The sequence below is a fragment of the Haplochromis burtoni genome, unplaced genomic scaffold, assembly GCF_018398535.1.
Source record: "Haplochromis burtoni strain Fernald_Lab_line unplaced genomic scaffold, NCSU_Asbu1 Contig_409, whole genome shotgun sequence".
Taxonomy (NCBI): domain Eukaryota; kingdom Metazoa; phylum Chordata; class Actinopteri; order Cichliformes; family Cichlidae; genus Haplochromis; species Haplochromis burtoni.
Window position 1 is genome coordinate 414,399 of NW_024582770.1, and position 6,000 is coordinate 420,398.

The following is a 6,000-nucleotide window of genomic DNA, read 5'->3' on the forward strand; positions in this document are numbered from 1 at the left end:
GATTGACTAACCAGTAGGCCCCTGTTTTATGACCTTTTACTGGTGGTCCATTCAATACTTAAAAAACCTCCTCCACAGAAATAAGTGTGACCTTTTCACAAGAGTAAGAGTTATTATGAAATTAAGAGTATATACACCTTGAGGTTTCCTGATTTAACACTAAATAAACTGAACTAAAATGAACTGAAATAAAATGAACCGAACTGAATTGAATAAGATTAAAATATGTATTTCGTTGAAAAGTTATTTCTGTTTTATTGTTATTTACAATTTTTTTTATCACATTACATATGATATCCCTGCTTTCATTTCTATCCCCTTGCAGACCCAAGCAAGTTTCTACATAGTTACTGTCCTAAAATAGCATAGAGCATTCATGCATCACCTCCTGTGTGTTGTCAAAGGTGCCTCTAATGATCTTCACAATGTTAAAAACGTAAGATCCATTCTACTTCCATAATTGTAGTCTTAAAATGTTAAATAGCATGATTCACTGGGGACATTGTGTGCATTAGTCATATTTAAAGTCCCCAGTGAATCAGTGCATTCACAAGGTGATAATTGCATGACAATGAAATGTCTATGTCTCTAGAGCAGATGTTCACTATTCATATTTTAAAGAACAGATTACAATATTGATGACTTTTCAGCCCGCCCCTTTTTCTTAGTGCTGTATCATTGCCAGCGTTTCCTCTCTTTCAGTGGTAGGTCATGTTATTTATTTATTTATTTTTTCTGAAGGGCATACTGGCCTCTCTCCGGCTATTCTGTGAAGTCAGAGGGGAGGGGTGGTTTTCTTTGGATATTAGTCTGCTGTCCATCATTCCTGCTGCACTCTGAGGTCCTCAGAGATGCTGAAAGAATGAAAGGGAGGAGGTGAAGTGAGGGATAAAAAGGAGGGGAGGGCAGTTGAGGGATTGCATGTAATTTATGTGTGTGTCTCTATATGTGTGAGTATGTGTGTGTGTGTGTCCATCAACCTCTGAAGTCCCAGACATTGGGAGGTGTGTACTGCTGCAATGCGTAAAGGCATTACAGCTTCAAGCAGTGAGCAGACACTGAGTGTGACTGACTGAAATGCTGAATGACTGACTGGTTGACTGATGGGATCAGAGTTTCATACAGTACAGTTCTCTTTATGAAAAAAACAACAACAACAACCTGTCAAAATAGTTAACTACCGAGCTGTCTTTATAGGTTTTATAGGCTTTTACAGCCCTTGCACATCTCATAATCACAGACCCACTGGTCTGCTTCATCTTGTGATAAATCTACTTTATTGTTCTGATCTTTCCTCATCAAACCAATCTAAGTCAGCCCTAGAGTTAATGCGATGATCTTCACTATGTTAAGAACACTAAAAAGCATTCTTCCAATCCACCCTTTGTTTGTTTTTTTCTCCCATATTCACAAATTCATATGAACTACATGGTTTCTCCCTTCAAAACTACACTCAGAAAGTAAAAGTAAAAAAAGTAAAAAGAAGAGAGTTGAAAGTGCTGGCGAATTTTGAAATTTTATATAGAAATCATTACTTACTAATTAAGAGAAGAGAAGAGAACAGAAGGTGCAGCAGGTGATTGAGAATGGCTATTTTTCCTCTTAGTTCAGGAGTGCAAAAGCTGGGCGTGAAGGATTGCAGGAAAGCCATTCAGCGGTGTCCAGTCTGCACTGCTGCTTACCTTTTTTTTTTTCTCCCAGAAGGAGGGTGTTTGATTTAATTTCATCCTTCCTGTCAATGAAGGGTGGTTCAGCTTTCTGTTGTTCAAATGTATATCTTGTGATGCACATATATACTTATTTTGAACAAAGGTAAAAATTTTCCTCAGTTATTCGTTATTTTAGCTTTGACACACCAATGTAAACGCTCCATAGCTGAGACGTTCATACTCGAGCATGATGTCACCGTAGCTTGCCATATTGTGGTGTCAGAAGATCATTAACTTCCTGAGGTCTGACAGCAGGGCAAAGGAGTGGTGAGGGAAGCATCTCAGTGTGACAGCTGGAAACACTCCAGTTTGAAGAAACACACGGACAGATTTTAGAAAAAATATGAGGAAAGGAAAGGATTAAGTCATAGCCGAGCTACAGTGCAGTAATATTTTTCCTCCATCTGTCTGTGAAAAAAACATAATTTGGACTTGACATTTCCAACTGAAAGCACAGCCAAGACTCAGAGCTGATTTGTTCCTTCACTGTGCTCTGGTGGCAAGGTCACTGGACACTATTGTTTACCAGTGCAAATTTCTTGCAACCTTCAGTATCCTTTTGAATCTTCCCCTGTACCTGTCTGAAGGCATAAAATACTGCAGGAGGCTGGGCTCCCCGCTCTCCTGTACAAAAACGATTGGAAAGCATCCAGAGTGAACGCATCATGCCCCAGAAAGCTAGTGCAGTAGAACTGTCAACAGGACGGCTGGAGCTGAATTCACACCCACCACAGTACCAAATATGAGCCTGCAGCTAGTGCAGTGGACGGGAACCCCAGAGATTTGGGGCTTTTCTGAAGACATTTGAGCTACAGCTCAAAAAGCCCTACTAAGAAACAGACTAACAGTGAAGGGGGGTCTAAGGAATTATCTTTTAAGGATTCAATCATTGTTAATCTTTTGAATCACGTGCGTCAATTTCCATTATACAAAATGGACACACGTGATTAAAAATGAATGATGAAATGCTTTATGGCTGTACGTGACAAATTATAAAAGACATTGTGGTTCAAGTGCAGTTTAAGTTTAAGCTAGATCAAAAGCTACTGTGAATGCTCAAATTAGCCTGCTCTTATAAAGTGACACCCCCTTCTCAGCCCCTGGAAAGGAATGAAAAACAAAGCGCAGAGAATCAGGTCCAAAGTGTCTTGTTTCCTGTGGGGAAGCATTTTCCAGTGCACTACATCTGACAGTCTGACTGTCTAACCAGCTTCTCATTTAAGATACCAGAGAGAGCTGCTTGCTGTCAGACATTCTGCAGTGCAGTCATTCACACAAATATTGAAGAGATAAATGCATGAAAAGCAAGGAAATAGGATTTTAGTTTTTCAGGAGCAATCTAATCTTTTTCATGGCTTCATTTGTTTAGAGACCAATCAGACTGGATATTTTTTAATTTGTTTTTAAATTACATCTACCCCCACATCAACACCAGGATGTGGGGGTAGAAAGTATGGGCAAAAAGCAGAGCACAACAGACTTGTGATTCAGGTGAGAGAGAGAAAATGTGAGTGTGATACATGGGATAAGAGACGCACCACCCCCACCTTTTAGAGACTGAGAATAGTGTGTTTGTATGTGTGTGTGTTTTTGGCTGGTCTGTGAAGTCAGCCTAATTAATAGCCAGGAGTGTTTGGCTTAAAGCAGTATTCTTAAATTAGAAAAAGCTTTCTGGTGTCCAGCTTGCCAGAATAAAGCAGCCACATTACTGCTATGTTCCTGAAAGATATGTAAAATATCTTTTCTGAATGTTTTACTTTCCTAAACAAAATAACACAAAGCTGTATTCACATACTTGTCTTTCAGTCTGCCTGTCTATCTATTAAATAGATGCTTCATTGCAGCCCGAGTTACACAGGTCTACAGACTGGTTGGTGACCATCTGCCAACCATCAGTTGCAAGGGTATAATGTGTATTCTCCGACTGATGTTGAATGATTATTGGCAATATCTGTGAAATTGATTGCTTAAGCCCCATTGAGACCAGTCGGAGACTCCCTGGTAACCACCAGTGAAAGTGTATTCCATGACCAGGTGACTGGCTGCTGGAGGTTACCTGCAGTTGCTAGTGTGAAACTGGTTGTAAAGAGATATAAAGTGATCTGCCCAAAACCTTGCGATTGCTTTGATTGGCAATATTTCGCATGGAAGATGTCAACTTGTCTTCAATCAAAAACTAATCACCAAGGGATAGTGAAATTGAAAAGTACCACTTAAACCAGAAATGGAGAATATTTGCCTTTAAAGGAAAAGTTGGGCCTTCTGAAATGTGATGGCAAAACTTCTGCTTTGTAGATGAATATTTTCACTGCAAACCATAAGCAGCATTAATTATGTTAACTAATAAGTTCCGTAACAGTTTTCGTCAACAACTTTTCTTTTTCTGACAAAAAAGAAATGATAACTAAATAAAAACTAAGGCATGGGGACAAAAACTATTACGAAATGTATTGACATAACTGAAAATATATTGGAGAAGCAACATCCAATCTAAACTAATTAAGTTGGGTAGAAAGGCAGGATAAGTTTGGAATTGACCCGATCAGAAGTAATCTCCTTGTGTTGTAAGGTTATTTGCTTGGGAGGAAGAGAAGAGTAGACATATGGGCACATTTTGCATTTCATGTCAAGGAAAATAAAATGCTTCATGTCAGTCACATTTCTGGCTCTAAGCCTCTGCAAGATCAGTGTTAACCACACCAAAGGGGAGGACTCTAAGCAATATGGTGGATTGGTGAATCTAAAGATGTGTGGGTCTTTTGATATGTGCATGTTGATTAAAGTAGCCTGACTGTAGTGATCAATACTCTATGGGTCACTATGGTCCTTTTACTGCTTTTATTTCACGTGTCAGTCACCAATGTGCGTTGTTTCTTTCTCTCTGTGTCACACACTGATCCACAACACCTATCCTTTGAGGATAAAGATTCTGCTGACAGAGCAATCTTGCATTAACCACCCCATGGCTCATGTCCAGTGAGTGTGTGTGTGTGTGTGTGTGTGTGTGTGTGCGTGCGTGCGTGCGTGCGTGCGTGCGTGTGTGCGTGTGTGCGTGTGTGCGTGTGTGTGTGTGCGCGCGCGCGCGTGTGTGTGTGTGTGTGTGTGTGTGTGCACGCATTTCTTTCATGTATCATTACTGAGTATAAGCCCTCTTGGGTGTACTGACAGTAGTGTCATTAAAACATTTTTTAAGTATCATTTTAAAAGTATGAAAAGGTTTACTTCCTGCTGCCAACATTGCCACTTAGTGAACCATACAAATCCTGCACAAAATGTCAGAGACCCAAAAGTACAGTGAAGTCATGGAATATGATGCACTTCTCATTAGGCTTTAATAAGAAAATATATAAAGTGATAGAGTTAAAAATTAGGACGTGAGAGTTTTTTAAGTTTACTTATTATTTCAGTTTTGTTAGTAACCCATATATGAGAAAGCATTGTTTTTTATTCTTTTTGATAATTGCACAAGCTTTTAGATATACAGAAATGTTTGCATTTTCAGTGAAATTTGGTTAAAAGCCTGAGCACTAGAGCCCCACAGAGCTGTGTGTTCTGTGTGCTGAGCACATATGATTACTCTGATTTCAGTAAAACCTTCACCAAATTTCCAGATGACACTGCAGTGGTGGGGCTTATTTCTTGGGGGAGGAGTCTGCTTATCAAGATGAGGTGGAGCAGCTGTTTCAGTCGTGCAGAGGCAGAAACCTGATCTCTAACATGTCTAATACTAAAGAAGTGCTCATTAGCTTCAGGAAGACATTAAAAATATTAAGCCTTTATTTATCAGCAAGGAGTATGTGGACAGAGTCACAGACTTCCATTTTCTGGTGGTTTCGGGGACATAAACACCACAGAGCTTCCTTTACTTCCTGAGGGTCATCAGAAAGAGCAAAAAAGAGTGTTGGTGTCCTTCTACTGCTGCTCCATATTTGAACATATTGCTTCTGTGTGTGGTTCTCCTGTTCACAGCGGCACAGATAACGGAGCTCCAGAAGGTTATCAATATAGCCCAGGAAAATTATTTCTTGCTCCTCTCCCTACTCTGGATGACCTATACGTGTCTGGCTACCTCAACAAAGGGCAGTGACATCATAAGGGATACATTGTTAATGTCACTTAGATAGTACTGAAATTTTTTTTTAAAAAGGATAAAAAGACTGAAAAACCATTTTGGTCCCAGAGCAGTACAAGCATTAAATGCTGCAAAAACAATATCCATATAATTGTGCTTGGTGCAATAAGAGATTTGTGTAGTTTGGGAGAATATAGAAGGGTTGTGTTTGTCCTGGTG